At 43.8% G+C, this 21435-nt stretch overlaps 1 long non-coding RNA gene across 1 annotated transcript in view; it reads left to right on the top strand.

The window, feature by feature from the left end:
* Positions 1–17375, top strand: part of LOC146810069 (uncharacterized) — a 109054-nt gene extending 91679 nt beyond the window's left edge. The window contains exons 2-3 of the long non-coding RNA XR_014966541.1: positions 16203–16289; positions 16719–17375. This is a non-coding gene — a long non-coding RNA (uncharacterized LOC146810069). The remainder of the gene's footprint in view (positions 1–16202; positions 16290–16718) is intronic.
* Positions 17376–21435: the final 4060 nt, after the last annotated feature.

The following is a 21435-nucleotide window of genomic DNA, read 5'->3' as shown; positions in this document are numbered from 1 at the left end:
CAAAGGCATAGAGAATACCCATGAGAATAAAGTATTCAATAACACCACAGCTCAACAGTTCAATGCCATACGAAGTCTTAAAAACAACAAAGATATCATCATTAAACCAGCTGATAAGGGTGGAGGTATAGTCATTCAAAATCGGAATGCTTACCATCTAGAATGCACACGCCTCCTAGATGATCCAAAGAACTATAAAATACTGGATGAAGATCCCACAGACAAAGTCAAGACCAAAATTGACATCATGGTTCATGAAGCTGAATCTAATGGTTACATCAGTAAACAAGAAGCATCATTTCTCACTTCAGGTGGCAAAACTACTCCATATTTCTACACCATTCCAAAAATACATAAAAACAAAACACCACCTCCAGGCAGACCAATTGTCTCCGGAATAGGTTCACTGCTTGAACCCCTGTCCCGCTTCTGTGACTTCTATTTGCAACCTATAGTTCAGTCAACACCAGCCTACTTAAGAGATACTAAAGACTTACTGAACCAAATTAACAACCTAGAGTTCAACCCTACTACATCCATCCTTGTAAGTCTGGATATAGAAAGCCTCTATACCAGCCTACCCCAAGATGATACCCTAGAGGTCATCCGCACCTCCCTCGACAAAACGATCTGGGATTACAACACTCCAAAATCCTTCATAATGGAATGTGCGGAAATAGCCCTTAAAGACAATTTTTTTGAATATGAGGGCACCCTCTTCCTCCAACAGTACGGTACATCTATGGGGAGCACTTTTGCTCCCAGTGTAGCGGGTCTGTATGTGTCCAATTTTGAAGATTTACACATCTTCAACCATCAATCAGCATACACTCAGGACATCACCTTTTACAAAAGGTACATCGATGATGTATTCCTAATATGGACAAGTGACAGCCAAAGACTCAGCGAATTCCTGAACTGGATTAACACACTTGATCCAAACCTACGATTTACTCACACAACAAGCAGTACCAACATTACCTTCCTAGACTTGGAGATTGAAGCACGAAATGGAGTACTCTTGACTAAAACCCACTTCAAACCAACAGCTAAAAATTCTCTTTTACACTTCCAGAGTTTCCACCCTAGGCCTCTGAGGGACAACTTACCGTTTGGTCAATACCTTAGATTGCGCCGAAACTGCAGTGAAATAAAAGATTTTAAAAAACAATCAGAAGAATTGACTACAAAACTACAAAACCGTGGATACCCCAACAAAATCATTCACAAAGCGCAAAAAAGAGCCAGGAACCAAAACCGAGAAGGTCTACTGGAACCAAAAGTGGATATGCCAACAACCATACCACTTACATGTGTAACTACCTTCAATTCCATCTCAAATCAAGTAGCCAAACTGATACAAAACAATTGGAAAATCATAACTTCGGGTAAGCTACAATGGGAAAAACCCCTATTTTCCTACAAAAGGTCATACAACCTCAGAGACAATTTAGTGCCTACCAGACCTAAAAAGATCCTGAGTGCTCCTAGTACAGTACTGAATGCATGGGGACTACCAGAAGTGACAGGTCATTACCCATGTGGCAACTGCAGTATCTGCCATCTTACCCAACCCACCAAAACCTTACATCTTGAACAAGACAAAATCTGGACAATTATGAAACATACCAACTGCAATTCGGCAAATGTCATCTATCTGATCACATGCCCCTGCAAATTACGATACGTCGGGATGACTAGCAGAAAGGTCAAAATCAGAATCTGCGAGCATCGCAGTAACATCCGCTGCAAACGCAGCACGACAAAACTCACAGAACACTATTTAGCCAAGGGACATACCACCAACGACATGACCTGGGTCATAATTGAACAACTTGAGCCTAACCAAACCAACATCCAAGAACGTTTGTTCGAGAAAGAACAACGCTGGGTATACAGACTCTCAACCCACATCTCAGGGCTTAATGATAATGTACCCTGGAACAGTATACATCGTTCATGATTACAACAAGTGTAGTTAAGAACAAGCGTTACTGCATTTGGACATTCTCAAAATAGCCTGCAGTAGTCATGCAATTTAATATAATTTCCTTAGTCTTATGCCCTCATTATACAGAGCGTCTGCCTATCACTGACCCTGTGCAGACTTCTATTTTACATATTTTTCGCTGTATCTAGATTCTGATCTGTACAATCAGTACAGTGCATCACACCTATCGATTTAGTACATATCCTTTTATTACTCTCCATGTGCCGGAAACTAATTATATTTCTCACTACATCTAGGCACAGTCCTATCATGATTGAGTTATTCAAGCACATGCCTGTTACTATACACACAAGGGGGCTCTTATTTTGACCCTCCCCACCAGGTCCCTTATGTATTCATTATTTTTTTCAGCTGCACCACAGAGGGACGAAAAAACATATTTTTAATTTAGTTCGATTTAAACCAGGAGCCATCAACACGAGACTCCGTGTAGTTCTGCTTTGTGTTCTATTTTTTCTATTTTTTCCATTTCCATTACACGCATACAGGCTCCGTCTGCACTACTCGCAGACACTGCGCTCTAGTCTTTCAGAGCCGCACCACGTGACATCCCGTCCGTCTTCCTGTTTGCTTTCCTTTTCTTTTTAAACCACTCCCCATTTCCTTTACGGGGCTGAACAAGCGGACCCGATCGTCGTCCTAGGTACCTCGGACCTTTCTTTCCCTGACAACTGTGAGTACAAGACTTGGATGGCATCATGTCGATCGACTTGTTACTTTACCGTCTATATCCAGAATTGCACGTTGATTCACCCCAGTAACTTTATTGTTCGAAGCCTTCATGCGTTTCACAACCAATTCCCCCCGCCATTACCTTTCCTTTTCATTAAGGTCAAGAGGGGAGTTACACGTCGATCATTTTCCAGAGGCATAACTACCTCTTTACTCAAGTGAGACCGCTTTCCATGTTGTTTGTCACTAAAGTTGTTGTATGTCTGTCATTTATTGTTTGTATGTTGAACTCCACATATACTTGGCACCATGTTAGTATGCGCCACCATGTTAACAAACATTTACTACGATGCACGCGCACTTGGCCTAAAAAGCATATTGGGCCCCCAGATTTTCCATGATTTGCCTCGTAACACCTAGTGTGTGCAATACTTTTGCGATTGCGCCATAGGCACGCACACAAATGATAAAGATTATGAGCACCATGTGCCCCAGTATTACGATATTGATTCACTCACGGATTCCCTGTGTATGTCTACACTATTGGGGCACATTGTAGCCACGCAAGCCTGTTCTAGTGTTCGTGCATGCCCACCAAGTTATTGGCATCAGATCACCAGCCACAAGTTGAAAGGAGCATGCATTTAGTATACATGCATGATTCACAGCAGTTTTTCATATCCTTATTAATTCACTTTTTATTTTCAGGTAATCTCAAACGGAGATACTGTGAGTACATTACCACTACACTCACAGCACACTTTAGGGTGTGTGCTGATATTTACACGTGGCCTATACCTTGTTCATATGGCCATTCACCTTTTTCTGGTCCTGACGAAAGCCTCCAGAACCATCCAGAAGGCTGAAACTAGTTGACCTTATTTACAAGGGATTTCAGGAAAATAATATTCCTAACTATATATCCCGCATAACTTTTTAACATTAGTCCTGGGACCATTTTAATAAAAGTTTTTTCCAAAGGGCATTTCCCAGAGACTTTTTTAACCCATAATCACATCTCACATAGCACGCCACTCTCTGCTCAATATCCTGCTCCGCTGTAATCCAGGCGTTGTAGCACAGCTGTATTGTATTAGGCAATCCAGTTGGGCCCCGATGATGAAGCATGCCACCTACTAGGTAGGTGGGTGAGGGGTTTCTTTCACAGCAGTTGTGCTCTCTCCTTTCACGTTTACTTCAAAGTGATAGCAAAAAAAAGTTTGCTCTGAATCGTCAAAAACTTGTCCATTTTGTTTTGTCAAAGTCATTGGGGAAGAGGACAAGTTTTTCTTTTTCCTCGCTCTCTTTTGGTTCCTATTTGTCATTACAGCGCACAGCTGTGAGAGCCTATTTTTACCTACAGACATCTGGTTGTAATCTTGCATCAACACCTCCACATGATAAGTCCAATCAACAACTTTTGAGATACCATGGCTGAAAATGCAGGACTCACGTTCACAGACGAGGATGTTAACAACATCTTAGCAGCAACCCCACTATTAGCTGACTTCAACGTGGCACAAACTATTTCTCAGAGCGCCGATTGGGAAAATCTATCTGAGAAAAAAAGAACACGCATCAGAACTATACTACACGGGGTTATACTTACTGAATATTTGCGTTCCAACACAGCCCCAAAAGGTCTAATAGTAACTAATGCGCCACGCATATTTCTGGATGATGCAGCATTCCGAAGAGACTGGGCACAAATTGCATGGCACTGCACAAGAGACTGGATTATTCTTATAATCCAAACAGCGAAAAGACTCTCAGATGCCATCCTGATAGAGATCCAGGCAACTGAACAGCATTTCAAAACTACACTAACCTCATATAAGAAAAGACTAGAGGAGGTCAACAAAGAAATAGCAGACTACAAAGAAGAACTCACGCAATCCAAGATTCAACAATTCCAAAAAGACTTAAAGAAATTTTCATATGTCAAAACATATCCATATTCAGATGCAGACTATAAAACCCCTACGAGATCAAATCACTCCATATCATCAGAAGAGGGATCCTCAATACACAGCGGTGGCAGTAATGAGAGTTCTGGATCAGAAAAAGGCCACTACACAAACAGACAACGTGGAAGAGGGAGAGGAAGAAATACACATTGGCAACAACCATGGCCCAATATGCACCCAGGAATGGTACCCAATTATCCGGCTCCTTTCCCTCCTATGACTCAACCGATGTTCTATGGCTGGAACCCACAATTTCAACAACCCCCACCCCAATTTGGCAACCCCAATCAACGGTTTCCTTTTTTAGGCTCAGGCCAGAGGGGACGCGGAAGACGCCCACGGAGAGGCCAAGTACATTGGGAAGACAACCAGAACCCGAGTGCCAACACACGCAGCAGGACAAAGGAACCTCAGCCGAGCACAAGCAGAGTCTAATAACTAACCTATCAGACCACACTCTCACAACAGCAGAAGAACAGGTTCTGAACAGAGGCCTTGGGTTTTCACCTACAGCGAAACTTGATAAATTCAAATTACATTGCGAATTATCAGAATTTTTTCGCAAACTTAAACTCAAAGCTTTCTTTGAAAATTCACCTACAAAGGAGTCACAACAAGAAGAAAAGGGCGACACCACCCTCAAATTGAAATCAACTTTCATTCCTCCACCCCACACAACACCAGCGGAACTCATCGCCTTCGAACAAGCGATATACAAAGGCATAGAGAATACCCATGAGAATAAAGTATTCAATAACACCACAGCTCAACAGTTCAATGCCATACGAAGTCTTAAAAACAACAAAGATATCATCATTAAACCAGCTGATAAGGGTGGAGGTATAGTCATTCAAAATCGGAATGCTTACCATCTAGAATGCACACGCCTCCTAGATGATCCAAAGAACTATAAAATACTGGATGAAGATCCCACAGACAAAGTCAAGACCAAAATTGACATCATGGTTCATGAAGCTGAATCTAATGGTTACATCAGTAAACAAGAAGCATCATTTCTCACTTCAGGTGGCAAAACTACTCCATATTTCTACACCATTCCAAAAATACATAAAAACAAAACACCACCTCCAGGCAGACCAATTGTCTCCGGAATAGGTTCACTGCTTGAACCCCTGTCCCGCTTCTGTGACTTCTATTTGCAACCTATAGTTCAGTCAACACCAGCCTACTTAAGAGATACTAAAGACTTACTGAACCAAATTAACAACCTAGAGTTCAACCCTACTACATCCATCCTTGTAAGTCTGGATATAGAAAGCCTCTATACCAGCCTACCCCAAGATGATACCCTAGAGGTCATCCGCACCTCCCTCGACAAAACGATCTGGCATTACAACACTCCAAAATCCTTCATAATGGAATGTGCGGAAATAGCCCTTAAAGACAATTTTTTTGAATATGAGGGCACCCTCTTCCTCCAACAGTACGGTACATCTATGGGGAGCACTTTTGCTCCCAGTGTAGCGGGTCTGTATGTGTCCAATTTTGAAGATTTACACATCTTCAACCATCAATCAGCATACACTCAGGACATCACCTTTTACAAAAGGTACATCAATGATGTATTCCTAATATGGACAAGTGACAGCCAAAGACTCAGCGAATTCCTGAACTGGATTAACACACTTGATCCAAACCTACGATTTACTCACACAACAAGCAGTACCAACATTACCTTCCTAGACTTGGAGATTGAAGCACGAAATGGAGTACTCTTGACTAAAACCCACTTCAAACCAACAGCTAAAAATTCTCTTTTACACTTCCAGAGTTTCCACCCTAGGCCTCTGAGGGACAACTTACCGTTTGGTCAATACCTTAGATTGCGCCGAAACTGCAGTGAAATAAAAGATTTTAAAAAACAATCAGAAGAATTGACTACAAAACTACAAAACCGTGGATACCCCAACAAAATCATTCACAAAGCGCAAAAAAGAGCCAGGAACCAAAACCGAGAAGGTCTACTGGAACCAAAAGTGGATATGCCAACAACCATACCACTTACATGTGTAACTACCTTCAATTCCATCTCAAATCAAGTAGCCAAACTGATACAAAACAATTGGAAAATCATAACTTCGGGTAAGCTACAATGGGAAAAACCCCTATTTTCCTACAAAAGGTCATACAACCTCAGAGACAATTTAGTGCCTACCAGACCTAAAAAGATCCTGAGTGCTCCTAGTACAGTACTGAATGCATGGGGACTACCAGAAGTGACAGGTCATTACCCATGTGGCAACTGCAGTATCTGCCATCTTACCCAACCCACCAAAACCTTACATCTTGAACAAGACAAAATCTGGACAATTATGAAACATACCAACTGCAATTCGGCAAATGTCATCTATCTGATCACATGCCCCTGCAAATTACGATACGTCGGGATGACTAGCAGAAAGGTCAAAATCAGAATCTGCGAGCATCGCAGTAACATCCGCTGCAAACGCAGCACGACAAAACTCACAGAACACTATTTAGCCAAGGGACATACCACCAACGACATGACCTGGGTCATAATTGAACAACTTGAGCCTAACCAAACCAACATCCAAGAACGTTTGTTCGAGAAAGAACAACGCTGGGAAAACAGACTCTCAACCCACATCTCAGGGCTTAATGATAATGTACCCTGGAACAGTATACATCGTTCATGATTACAACAAGTGTAGTTAAGAACAAGCGTTACTGCATTTGGACATTCTCAAAATAGCCTGCAGTAGTCATGCAATTTAATATAATTTCCTTAGTCTTATGCCCTCATTATACAGAGCGTCTGCCTATCACTGACCCTGTGCAGACTTCTATTTTACATATTTTTCGCTGTATCTAGATTCTGATCTGTACAATCAGTACAGTGCATCACACCTACCCTTAGGACTTATAACTCACCCTTAGGATTTAGGATTTAGTACATATCCTTTTATTACTCTCCATGTGCCGGAAACTAATTATATTTCTCACTACATCTAGGCACAGTCCTATCATGATTGAGTTATTCAAGCACATGCCTGTTACTATACACACAAGGGGGCTCTTATTTTGACCCTCCCCACCAGGTCCCTTATGTATTCATTATTTTTTTCAGCTGCACCACAGAGGGACGAAAAAACATATTTTTAATTTAGTTCGATTTAAACCAGGAGCCATCAACACGAGACTCCGTGTATTTCTGCTTTGTGTTCTATTTTTTCCATTTCCATTACACGCATACAGGCTCCGTCTGCACTACTCGCAGACACTGCGCTCTAGTCTTTCAGAGCCGCACCACGTGACATCCCGTCCGTCTTCCTGTTTGCTTTCCTTTTCTTTTTAAACCACTCCCCATTTCCTTTACGGGGCTGAACAAGCGGACCCGATCGTCGTCCTAGGTACCTCGGACCTTTCTTTCCCTGACAACTGTGAGTACAAGACTCGGATGGGATCATGTCGATCGACTTGTTACTTTACCGTCTATATCCAGAATTGCACGTTGATTCACCCCAGTAACTTTATTGTTCGAAGCCTTCATGCGTTTCACAACCAATTCCCCCCGCCATTACCTTTCCTTTTCATTAAGGTCAAGAGGGGAGTTACACGTCGATCATTTTCCAGAGGCATAACTACCTCTTTACTCAAGTGAGACCGCTTTCCATGTTGTTTGTCACTAAAGTTGTTGTATGTCTGTCATTTATTGTTTGTATGTTGAACTCCACATATACTTGGCACCATGTTAGTATGCGCCACCATGTTAACAAACATTTACTACGATGCACGCGCACTTGGCCTAAAAAGCATATTGGGCCCCCAGATTTTCCATGATTTGCCTCGTAACACCTAGTGTGTGCAATACTTTTGCGATTGCGCCATAGGCACGCACACAAATGATAAAGATTATGAGCACCGTGTGCCCCAGTATTACGATATTGATTCACTCACGGATTCCCTGTGTATGTCTACTCTATTGGGGCACATTGTAGCCACGCAAGCCTGTTCTAGTGTTCGTGCATGCCCACCAAGTTATTGGCATCAGATCACCAGCCACAAGTTGAAAGGAGCATGCATTTAGTATACATGCATGATTCACAGCAGTTTTTCATATCCTTATTAATTAACTTTTTATTTTCAGGTAATCTCAAACGGAGATACTGTGAGTACATTACCACTACACTCACAGCACACTTTAGGGTGTGTGCTGATATTTACACGTGGCCTATACCTTGTTCATATGGCCATTCACCTTTTTCTGGTCCTGACGAAAGCCTCTAGAACCATCCAGAAGGCTGAAACTAGTTGACCTTATTTACAAGGGATTTCAGGAAAATAATATTCCTAACTATATATCCCGCATAACTTTTTAACATTGGTCCTGGGACCCTTTTAATAAAAGTTTTTTCCAAAGGGCATTTCCCAGAGACTTTTTTAACCCATAATCACATCTCACATAGCACGCCACTCTCTGCTCAATATCCTGCTCCGCTGTAATCCAGGCGTTGTAGCACAGCTGGATTGTATTAGGCAATCCAGTTGGGCCCCGATGATGAAGCATGCCACCTACTAGGTAGGTGGGTGAGGGGTTTCTTTCACAGCAGTTGTGCTCTCTCCTTTCACGTTTACTTCAAAGTGATAGCAAAAAAAAGTTTGCTCTGAATCATCAAAAACTTGTCCATTATGTTTTGTCAAAGTCATTGGGGAAGAGGACAAGTTTTTCTTTTTCCTCGCTCTCTTTTTGTTCCTATTTATATTTGTAAATTAACATATAGTATTTAGTAGTGTGTGTAATAAATGCACTTTTCCTTTTTGAAAGAAAAAGCACTGACTGGACAATAATTTATTGAGTGTCGTTGTGTGCCAGTGAATGGAGATTACTAGGCCACACCTCCTCCCTTGAGTAGGTCTTGGACTGCTCTCCTTTGCTACCCTGAGAGAGTCAGGTGCTACAATGAGGTACTTAGTTCCCAGGAGGGAGGCGATATTGGACCTACTACTTACGAAGGAATCACACAACTAATAACCCAATATCCTACACTCACAGTTCCAGTGACATCAATCGTGTGATTGTTATAAGCTGTAAAGTTATGGGGCCAGATATTTAAAGCCTGCCCATTCTGTCACTCTGGCACTTTCCACTGGGCAGCAGATTGGGAGCGCCTTTCAGAATTGGATAGATTGCCATGTCCCATCCGTGTCCCCATTCTAGCCATGGCCTCCTGCAGTGTGGGTCTGCTTTGAAAATGTTTGCATGGCTGATTTTGTTTCCACTCAGGTCTTGGCGGCTGGGTTTGGCTACCAAGCCTATTGGAAGAATGGGGCCAAAACTGAGCTCGCTTTTTACACACTACTGAATGATGATGAGAAAATACTATTTTTATTGCAGGCAGGCAGCAGAGACGGTATGGGTGCGGCACATTAAGGTTTTTCGTGTAAATACCCAACAATGAAGCAAGGAGGAGGCAGGAGTCCGTGAGTTCCGGTGCATGCTTCACAGGGGCGTAGCCAGTCCGCGCCTTTGTTAACACTGATATTTTTCCTCAGTGCATGGATTCAGCTCCTGCTGCTCAGGTTTTGCTCTTTCATGACCACCCGGCACCCCTTTCTGTTGCAGGAACCTCAGTCGGCCCAATCCACAAAAATGTGGCAAGTTTACACTAATAAGATCATGCCTACATTTAGAGTAAATTTTTATTTTTTTTCTCTGAGTTCACAGAGAATTTCAGGAGTAGTTTTGGGAAACTGCAACAGTTGACCTTTTCCTGCAGCAGTTCAGTAATTCTTAGTGAATTCCAAATTTCTTACAAGGGAAAGCATTTTTAGATAAGTAAATGTAACATGTACATTTATGCATGTAAATACTTGTTTTACATTTATTTTCGCTTTACACAATGTCGTTTTCCTCGCTGAACAGCGTGGTGTAGGAACCCCTTACTTGCATCCCCCACACTTTTAGGGTCGTTGACAGCTATTTACTTCTATCTTTAACAGGAGAAATTCTCTCCCCCTATCCAACCTTTTGCAGGAGTAAATATCTGATTGTTTTAAGGCTGGGAATGGGAATACCAGGATTTTATGAATGACCACAAACTTACACATTTGTAGCTGTTCAAATACTCAGAGAGGTATCTCTGTGTGCAATGCCCACCACCTGGCCCTAACAGCTCACACTGGTGTAATATTTTGTGTACCCAAATGCATTTAGGAGCATGTGTTAATATGTATTAATACAAAGTTTGAGTTTACATTTGTTAATGGCTACTAGCACACACAAGTGCAACCATGCGCCGAAAGAGGTACTTACATATACCTACCGAAAACAAAGCTTATTAATTATATCAAAACCATTAGTACCGGGAGGTTTGAACTAAGAAGAAGAAACGATTTACTTCTTTGCAACCTAGAAGGACAAGGGATTTGTTATCACCTACCAGGGCTACCAGCTTGAGCAATTAGCAGTGAGACAGTGATGGACATGATGTGTGTAAAGAAGGCAATGTCAGCGTTAGAGATGCATCTTGGAAAGAGAGCAAATGTTGTCCTTGAATAATGTACATTTTGTTTGCACAGCCAAAGATAAGATGAGGAGGTGGGTCACCGTGTGACAGATCTGAGGATCTCTCAAGGGCATGGAGTTTTAAAGCTCTCAGTGATGAACACATATAAAATCAAGTGATTCTGTATGCTTGTAGTAATACATCTTTGGAATGCCTGTAGTCTTCTAGAGCTCTGCTGTCAAAGAAAGCTATTGTGATAGATTATACAGATGAATAAAGGATGAAATTGATTAAATTTCCATCCAGAAAAAAACACAAAGTGGCGAAAGCGTAAAGAGTACTTACTGAAGGGCAAACATGAAAATAAAAACAGAAAAGCAAGGATTATCATCACCACGGTAATTGAGATAAGCTGTTTGAAAACCAAAAATTTACATTTTCTTTCAATAGAAAAAGAGCAAATATCACTTTGCTGGGACATGTTCTAAGGGAAGCTCGTCGTATGACTGGTTGAAGAAAAGGATACAGGATTTGGTACAGAATTTTGATGTGGAGGAAGGAAACGTTGTATTATTACATTAGATGAACAGGCAATATTGCTTTTATAGGATTCAGGGTCACCTTATGCTCTCATATGTGATGCAGTGGCAGAAACTGTGGTACTCGGGACCTGAGACTTACAAGAGGCTGATATACACCCTTGAGGGTGCAAAGACACACCACAGAAGAAAACAGCAGTATGTGTTCATGTCATAATACACAGAAAGGCAGACAGATGACAAGGTGAATGATACTGTTTATGTCAGAAGAAAAGTGAGATCCATTTAGGATGAGGTTATGAGAAGGTACGAGATTGCCCCCGAGCAAGCATTAAAGGAGCGCCAATGATAAACTGGAGCGAGAAGGCGACTACTCCATCAGCCAGAAACTTTCCGTAAGTGTCCACACAAATGTTGGTATGCTTAAAAGACCTGAGGTCTAAGAAGGAGTTAAAATGAGGGGTCAGTACCCAAATCTCTATGGGTAATGAATGTCTCACTAATTGAGAAAGATCATCTAAGACAGCAGCTAGAGAATGTGTAAAAAGCAGTTGTTATTGAGCCTGTAGATTCTTCCTGTTCCGCAATTAGGTCAGGGTGTGAATTCATTTATGAGAACTCTGTGGACAAATATGCAGAGATGCCTGTCCAATTTCCTGTAAAAATGAGCTAAAATATTCTTTGTTAAAGTTGAAAGTGTTTCCCTCCCTAGACCTTGCAGCAGTCCTGTGTCAGCTTGCTCTGGCCACCTAGGTTCTGGTTTCAATTTTAGCCTGCAGCACGGCTATGTAGGTTTAGTGGCGCTTAACTGGTCTCAGCAGCCCAAGGGTCTTGCTCTTGTTTAGAGTCCAGAGGAGGAGGCTGCGAAGAAGCTCAAGATGACAGCTGAGGCGAGAAGCACAGTTTGTTAGAAGCTTTGTGGTGCCCATCTGGCCAGCACGAGCAGAGATGGATGAAGTGATGCATCTGGTACCCAGCTGTGGCCCCCATACTGCCTACAGGAGTACTAATAACAGTATATTGGGCTGTATAAGCTGCAGATGTAATCTCTGCTCTGCACTGCAGATGCTTTGTGATGGTTTTTCTTTTGGTGTTTCTCCCTGCACTCTGATCCTAACGGTGATTTTTAGGTCTCGGCTAGACAGCGTATGAGATGTGTTGCGTATTATCTGTGGGCTTACAGTCCGCACACCTCCTGCCATTGGTAAACTTCAGCATTGCTCTTATTTTCTTTGACGCCACTTATTTTGGCCTCTTCTTGTGTTTGGCCCTCCCATAACAGATGGGCCAAGTACATGTCTCCTTACACTGCTCCTGGTTTGCGGAGCTATTTTTTCTTTGTTTTCAATCACTCCATAGGAGTACTTCTGTTTTCAGGCCGTCTGCCTTGTACACATACACACATGCATGCATGTGTAAATAAACAAATGCTTTTCTTAAAAAGTTTTTAAAACACAAACAGCACTTGTTTATTATTTTGTGCACGATCCGATGGTATTGAAGGGCTTGCTCCATCGTCCATCTTGCCATAACGGGAACACAAGCCAATGGTATTGGAGCGCTTTAAGTGCTCAGCAGTTACATGACACAATCACACATTCATTTTTGTTGCTGATCCTGCTTTAATTTAGTTTTTTTTCCTTTTGTTGCTTGCTCATCTCCCCATACTCTCCTGCGTCCCTGCTTGACCCGTCCCCCAACAACCTCCCTTGTCACTGCAGACTTTTTTTTTTTGCACTACCCGATTGTATTGGAGCACTTGTTCCGGCCTTCATCTTCCCATAATGCTAACACCAGTCAATGCTATTGGAGTGCTTTCAGTGCTCACCAATTACATTACACAATGACATTCATTGTCATAGGCAGGGGGAAGCGTCAGTAATTTGCCCAGAATAACAAATTGTTCAGCTGACCCCGAGATTCGAAACTGGTCCCCCTTTCTGCAACTCTGGCCACTACACCACATATTTGCTTCACTTCAAAGCTCCTCAGCTATTACTCAATATCACTTCCACATTTGTTCAGCAGGTCTCCATCAACACGGAACAAGCATTGGCAAAGCCAATAGATCTCAGACATGCCCAAGCTATTGGCCTTGTCAATGTGAATGTCTTTTAGCCATGTCTTCTGGCAGCAGATCTGATTTTCACCATTGCTGAAAATCACTGAAAAAACCCTATAATGCTGCCAGCTTGATTTTAAACTGTCTTTGTTGAGTTTTATAGCTGTACAGAGCATAATATATGCAATTATGATTCAGGAGTAAGTAAAGGAAATACAATCCGTGGTATACAATATTCTCTCTAGTTAATATAACAGGTTGATGTTAAGATGATACTGTCAGCTTTAAAACAACAACAGGAAATAAAAGCACCAGCATTTCAAAATATGGGCCTTCATCACTGCTAGAAAGTGTCCCAGAATTTGGTTGAGTGGATGGGGGGGTCAGGGCGTACATGTTGCATCCATTGTGTGCACACTTTCAAATTTTCTGTATTTTGTACCCATGCTCATTTAGTGCAGCCATAGAGAGGCTTCATTCACCCATTACGGAATGGGATTGTCGTCGGTCTCAGTCCTGAGTGTATGCAGGAGCTCGTCCCATGCTGCTGCTAAGGGACGTTTACATAGTTCACGGACCTCTTCTTGCTACAGCACCACCAACACCGCCCCTCCCACCTATTCAATGCTGTCTGCCAATGTGGGATCCCTGGGAGCGACGCTGCCTTTCATCTCATCTCTATTACACGCCTAGCCAGCAACAGCACCAGATCAATGAAACGGGTGACTGCCCCCCCGCCCTTCTTCATCTATAAAAGCCCAAGACACAACGGTCCACAATAATTAGGTCATGTAGACCTGTGACACGCGGTAGCACTGCATTAATGTCATCCCAAAACGTTTGTGCCAGTGGGCAATCCAAGAACATGTGTATTATGTTAGCCTGGGGAGCAGGGCAGGTGGGTGATGCCGTAAGGTATATTTTGTGGATCCAAGACGGTGTCAGTTAGGCCCTGTGGAGGTAGCTCAGTAGAGATGTTTTAGGGAGAAAATGTTTTCGTATTTTATGTAGCGTTTCTCCCCCAAACACAGCCGACCACTGTAGCTGGGCCGCCAAATAATAGTACTCAAACTTCGGTGTACCCAGTACGTGCTTGTTCAGTGGGCAATTGTACTTTGGAAGAACAACCCTCTGCCTGCTGATATTCCAGGTCAAATCACCCAGGATCACATACAGTACACAGAACACACTGCGTGGAAACATAACGGGCAGGTTTATGAAGTAATAGAGTAGTCTTGAGAGCATCACCATTTTGGAAAATGCGATCCGGTTTGGACGGTGAGGGGAGGCACTTCCATAATGCAATTTGGGCCAGAGAGTGATGATTGCTCTCATTAAATTAACTTTGAGAAGATCAGGAACAGACTGATATATATAAATGCCCAAATATTGGAGCGTATGAGCCTCCCATTTAATCTGGTGCTCGTCCACCCTGATAGGATATGGAGGACAGTCCAGCCGTAACAAGAATAGGCATGGTTTCGACCAATTTACCCCCAGGCCAAGGGCGCTCTTAAATTTCTTGGCCAATAAGTTGCACCCCTCATGTATATCCCAGACATAGACAAGAACATCATCGACATTAAGTGTATTTCTACACTAAGAGGATTGTCCCAGGTTCTTACGGAGGTGCGCAACCATTGTGCCATTGGCTCCATTGCCAGTGCAATGGGGTCCATGCCTCTTGGATCTCCTTGCATCTCCTCTGACATTCCAGTTACCTTTGTTCTACAGCTGGAGGCTGTACATTGGTAGTGGCGACAGATGCATTCTTGCACAACTGGAAGGGTCAAAATTATGCCTTCCCTCCGTTCTCCATGATTTTGATGGGTGGCTCTGCAAGTCAGAAAAGAAACCGTGGAGATTGTATTGATCTCTCATCTCTGAATAACACAGAGCTAGTTTCTGCTTCTACTGTAAATCTGTCTTCTTCTTCTTCTTTTGAATCTTCTTCTGAATCTTCTTCTTCTACTTCTGAATCTTCCGAATCTTCTTTTTCTTCTGAATCTTCTTCTTCTGAATCTTCTCCTGGACTTTCTAGGTCACAACATCCACAGGTAATGATTCATCAACTGAGATTGGTAGCATGGAGACTTTCTGGAAACATTGACAAATGACAGGACTTTTGGAACAGGCTATGCAACTCATCGCCATAGCTTGGCCCACTTCAACTGAACAGGAGGTCACACTAATGCATGGAACAGGATTTGGCTCCTGTGGCTGCTGATATAACTTGTGTCACCAATTTTCTTGTTTTCATGGTATCAGATAGATTGTTCTGCAGTACTATAAATGCTTACAGGTCGGCTATTTCCAGTGGTCACATCCCAGTTGCTAATAGACTGAATGGCGATCATCCACTGATTTTGGAATTGTTGAGAGACATTGGATATTCTGCTCCTTCACTACCCAAGAATTCTGTTCTCTGGGACGTTTCTTAGGTTCTGAGTTGGTTCTTTTTAGGTCAAGAACAGAAGCAAGAAGGATTCCTCCATGATGTTCTTACAATGGAATGTTATGTCACAGCAAGAAGAGGTGGTGATGGAGCAGGTAAAACAAAGTTTTGTATACCTCCTCTATTTGCATGAAATTAATTATGTAATCATTCTAAGCATAAACTCGTACTAATTAGTTTGAAGGGAGACGACTAACCAACCCTTACACCTTGATAAACACAAGATACACATGGGACTAAAATGCTAATTGCATGGCAGAACAACTAAATTAATTAACTGTGGTGCTCAAACTAACTTTAGATTGTGGTGAAGTAGAGAATTGAATGATTCATGTTGCTTTTGTGATGGTTTGTGCTTTCAGCAATGCTGAAGGTTGAGTATTATTGCTTTAAATGTTGCTATAAGCTAGGAAAATACTAATATACATTGGGATTAGTGTGGGATTAAACATTAGAATCTTCATTTCTATATTCTAATTACTGTTATGTCTGTTTTTGCTTAAATTGGCATTCGGGCCTGCTAGGCCGCAGTACTTAAAATGGAGCTCCTGTGGTGCTGCTGTCATGAGAGCGCGATGACTACTGCGCAGAATCAGATGGCTCTGGAGATCTCCAAGTGACCTCAGCTCCGGTAGCAGCATGTCCCTTATCAAGGATAGGAGCATGGAGGGTTGCCAAGTGATGAACGGTGTGAACTACCAAGGGGACAATGGCTTGTTATTACTTCGGAACTTTTGCCTGTGAACCGAAGGATACAGGACACAATTTTTTTCGCTTTGCTATGCCAAGTCTCATGGAAAACCCGTGGGTCATGTGAAATTTTAAAGAAATTACAAATTGAATTGGACTGACCAATCCGAACAGTTTCTACCCCTAAAATTGTTGCATATTGATCTGAAGTAAACGGGAAAAAGGGTATAGAGACCCTCATCCGCCCAAGGGGGTGGTTCACTGGGCTGATCTTCTATATCGTTGGGACTATGTTGAGCTGATGAAGATTTCCATGGTTTACTTTGGGTTTCTTTGATTTTCGGGAAAGTTATTTCATCTGATGGTTGATTATTGCTGTGGACTGGACTGTTTATCCCTGAGATTGTAGCAGGGACTTTGAATATTACATCTGTGTGATCGGAGGGTCACCAACGTTTGATATTTGGTAAATAAAATGCAATTTGAAATCTATGCTTTTGTTCTAAAGATTTGATTTTCTTCTTGAAATAAACTAAATTATGTTATAATCTGTAGCGCCTACATGCTAATGCAGAACGAATTAATATTAGATAAACAAATTTGGATTAATACGAAATGAGTTTGTGATTCTTTAATTGAGTACTGAAAATTAATCAAAAGTTTCCTAGGCTTTAATTGCGTTTTAGCTGGTTCTAATCACCATCAACCAGTCCAACTAATTGGTCCGTCGACCAAGTGGTGGAGTGCCTTGATGTTAAGGTCAGGATTCGATAAGTGCAGATGTTTATAATGTGTATAATGTAAAGAAATTTAAATCCTGATAGGTAATAAGGTACCCACATTTCCAGCGCTTTTTCTCCTGTGTACAGATTTGTGTAAAACGAGTGCGTGTTGGTTTTATGGGCCCCACCAATGAATGAGTGTATGGATGAGTTAGTATGGTGACGAGTCTGTGACATAGGGAGAATATGTAAATTTGCCCTTTCTGCTGGAGCAGTGGTTTACATGATTCTACTTCTATTTATACAGTTTGCAGCACTCTGATTTGTGAACAGACTCTCTGTATACAGGACATGTAGTTTTTCTCCTAGAACCATGGGTACTGTAGCTTTGTACTGCACCTTTATGTTTTACATGATATGTTTACATGCCTGCTATTCATGGACGTCATGTAGGGGTCACCAGGGGTCTCCACTGCGACCCCAGGCACTGTCTTCCGACCCCATGCCTGAGAGGCTGCACAAGCAGAGCCACAAACGAAAGGTAAACAGGTCCTAATGACCCTCCTTTACTTTTTGCAACAATGGATGTCCTTTAGAGGTTACCAGGGGTCGCATCTGTGAGCCTTGACTTGTACCTTGTGAACCCTAGCACTGTTCTTGCGACTCCTGCCCTGAAAAGTTGCACAAGCAGAGCCATGAGCAGAAGGTATACAGGGTCCTAATGACCTTCGTGTTTTTTCTGTAACTCCCAGGATCCCCCAGCACACAAGCTTTCTGTTTTGAAACAAATTCTGCTTTGTAATGCATGTTCCAGTTAAGGAAGAACAGGTTTATTCTTCACGTTTTCAAATAAAGCATGCTGCTGCCAACAGCGGAGCCTGCTGAAGGGGCCTGGACATGATCTCTCAGGAGGAAGAGTGACGCGCAAACAGGACCCCTTGCGCGAAGAGTGAGGTTCAGGCATGCGCATTAGAAGCAGAGTGTGTTTCCCTTGCTCTGCTGAATTGTGCAAGTGCCAGTGCAGGGAATATGGCTCGGGGACTACAGAAAAAGAGCAAGCAGTTCCAGAGAGCAGCAGAGGGTTTCTGTACATATCTGTAGGCTGCATGCCTCTGACCAGGGAGATGGAACTGGTAAGGTTTGTCAGTAAACTTAACTATGCTCAGACCACAACGCCTCCTGTAAATTGTAAGTTTTTCAATTAAGTAACCTGGCAGTGAAGGCACCACTCAAACAACTTGTATTGGTGCTGGTGCATTTCAATGAATAATATACAACAAAATAAATGACGTCTGAACTACAATTTTTTAGTCATGCACAGCAGATTGATGAGAACCTTGTATGGTAAAGCTCTCAGGCTGGCTTGCTGCCAGGCTCCAAACATGAATATTAAAGACACGTGTCAAATCAATGCACTTTATGTCAAGATGACTGTCCCTGGTGTTCTAGTTAGTTTATCAAATATCAAGGTGGGTGCCTGCCACACTTCTGTGCATGAAAACACGAGCTACCACTGTGGGCCCCATCTTGTACGTGACGCCGCGGGCCAGTCCTGACGTTTTCTCCAGCAGCACTCCCAGTGAGGTGCGTGTTTGAGATGGCCACGCCCACCGCGTGATTGGCACCTTTTGTGTAAAGCAGGATTGCCCAGTTTTTAGCAATCCTGTACTTGTGACGAGGCCTCCACTTCTACGTCCTGTAACTATGTGGAAGAGGCGTGTACAACTGTCTACAGTTCTGCCCGTGTTGTGAGGGTGATCCGAATGCTTTAGCTGCTATGAATGAGGGTGTTTTTCAAAGTTGCATCCTATTCTGCATACCCCATGTGCATAAGTGAAGAACGTTTTAAATGCACATGCCCATTATGTGCATGTGTAAGAGGCAAGCTTGCATCTACTCTCCGTGCTGTACCTCTGCTGCTTTCTGTAAAGAAACTCGAGCACAACGTCATCATTAATCTGGATAGGAAACTGACCAGACAGGGCTGAGCGACTATTGGCTGAAGGGGAGAAGAGAATAATTTAAGAGAAAAACACAGTGAAATTGAGACAGAGAATTTAGCGATGGTGCAGAAAAAGCAAGGGGAAGACACTAGACAGGAACAGAGGAGAGAGAAAGAATGAAGGGAGAGAGAGCTAAAGAAAGGGAAAGGAAGTGTTACCACATGGCATTTTAATTACCCCCCTGTTTCTCTCCTCGCCATACAGCGTATGGTCTGCAGTAGGCAAAGTGTCTTCACATCAAGATTGTTACAATTAGCGCTCTAGCGTTAGACGCTAGAGCGCATAATGTTAACACGCAATACGTACGCCACGAGCGTGGCGTACGCCGGCTTATAAAAATAAAGGGGCGCGGCCTGCAGAGGCAGTTACGCGCCGATACCAGCAAACGGAGTGTGGTGTTTTACTGCGGCGCCGGGGCACGCAGCGAGGGTTTCCCTAACCGTAGGCGGCCCCACAACACTGGCGACGAAGGCGAAGAACTACCACGTGTGCCCCAGCTGAAAGACGCGCTCCGCGGCAGTCCCGCGCGCGCGCACGTGTTCCTGTCGAGCCTGCTGGAATGTGCTCGGCTTCACGCGAGCAGTGCAACAAGGCCCCTCTGCCCTACGGTGAGTGCACGTGTGCACCAAACACAGCCTGTCTTGGCAGATGAACATTCCTGCCTCTGCACTGTCGGATTTGCCTCTGGACTGTCAAGCTCTGTGCCCCTGCTGTGCCCTGGCTGGGTGCTGAAGCCCTCGGCCCCAGTCTGCCTGCTGTGCCCCAGCTGCGCCCTTGACGTCCACCTGGTGTGAGCATTTCCTATCTCTGCGGCCTTTTCCGCCTGCTGCCCTCCCTCCTGCTGTGCTGTGCCCCAGGGAGCCATGGGAGACGATGAGCGCCCCGCTCAGGCAATGCCTCTGCACCCCGCTTCTGGCGTCCTGCCGCCGTTCAGTGAAGCGGCCGACCCCGCCACTGCCGCCCCACGCTGGCAGACGTGGATTGGCCGGCTGGACAACTATTTTGCGGGCACCCGGGAGACGGATGGCACCGTGAAAAGGTCCCTACTGCTCCACTATGCAGGAGAAGAGGTCTATCTCTTATTTAAGCACCTCCCCAACACAGGAAACGCGGATGACTATGACGCTGCCGTGAGAGCCCTCAATGCGCACTTCGACCCCCAGTTGAACCCGGACTTTGAGCATTTCAAACTGCGCCAAGCGAGGCAAAAGGAAGGGGAGTCGGTGGATGCATTCCACGCTCGACTGAGGGTGCTGGCTGACACGCATCTCGTGGGTGACAGAGCCAAAGAAGAGATCAGAGCCCAGATAATATGCGGCATACGCAGCAAGAAGCTGCGGACACTCATCCTCCGCCAACCGAACATCCCGATGGCGGACATTTTGGTGCTGGCACGGTCCCATGATCTATCCGATGCCCGCGCAGAAGAGATGGAGGTGGCGCTTACGCGAGGCGCCGGATCAGGAGTAACGGTCAAAACAGAGCGGGCCGACGCAATTCAGACGCGCGAAGCCTCCCGCCGGCCGGCGGCGAAGAAGCCTGCAGCCCCGTGTGGGTACTGCGGGTATGATGAACACGAAGGCAGAACATGCCCCGCGAAAGGAAAGGCGTGTGACAACTGCGGCGTAATGAACCACTTTGCGTCTGTTTGTCGCAAACGGGCCTCACAACGGAATCGGAGAGGAAAGAGGCCGGAGAAAGCCATGGTGAGACAACTATCCCAGTTGTCGCTGGCCACAGGGCGAAAGCAAGCTCAAGCCCTGCAGGAAGAGGCGATGGAGTCCGATGATGACGAAGGGGAGACGTACCTGATCTCATTCACCAGA

Source organism: Triturus cristatus, chromosome 7 (genome assembly GCF_964204655.1).
Source record: "Triturus cristatus chromosome 7, aTriCri1.1, whole genome shotgun sequence".
Taxonomy (NCBI): domain Eukaryota; kingdom Metazoa; phylum Chordata; class Amphibia; order Caudata; family Salamandridae; genus Triturus; species Triturus cristatus.
This window is presented reverse-complemented; position numbering and strand designations above follow the sequence as displayed.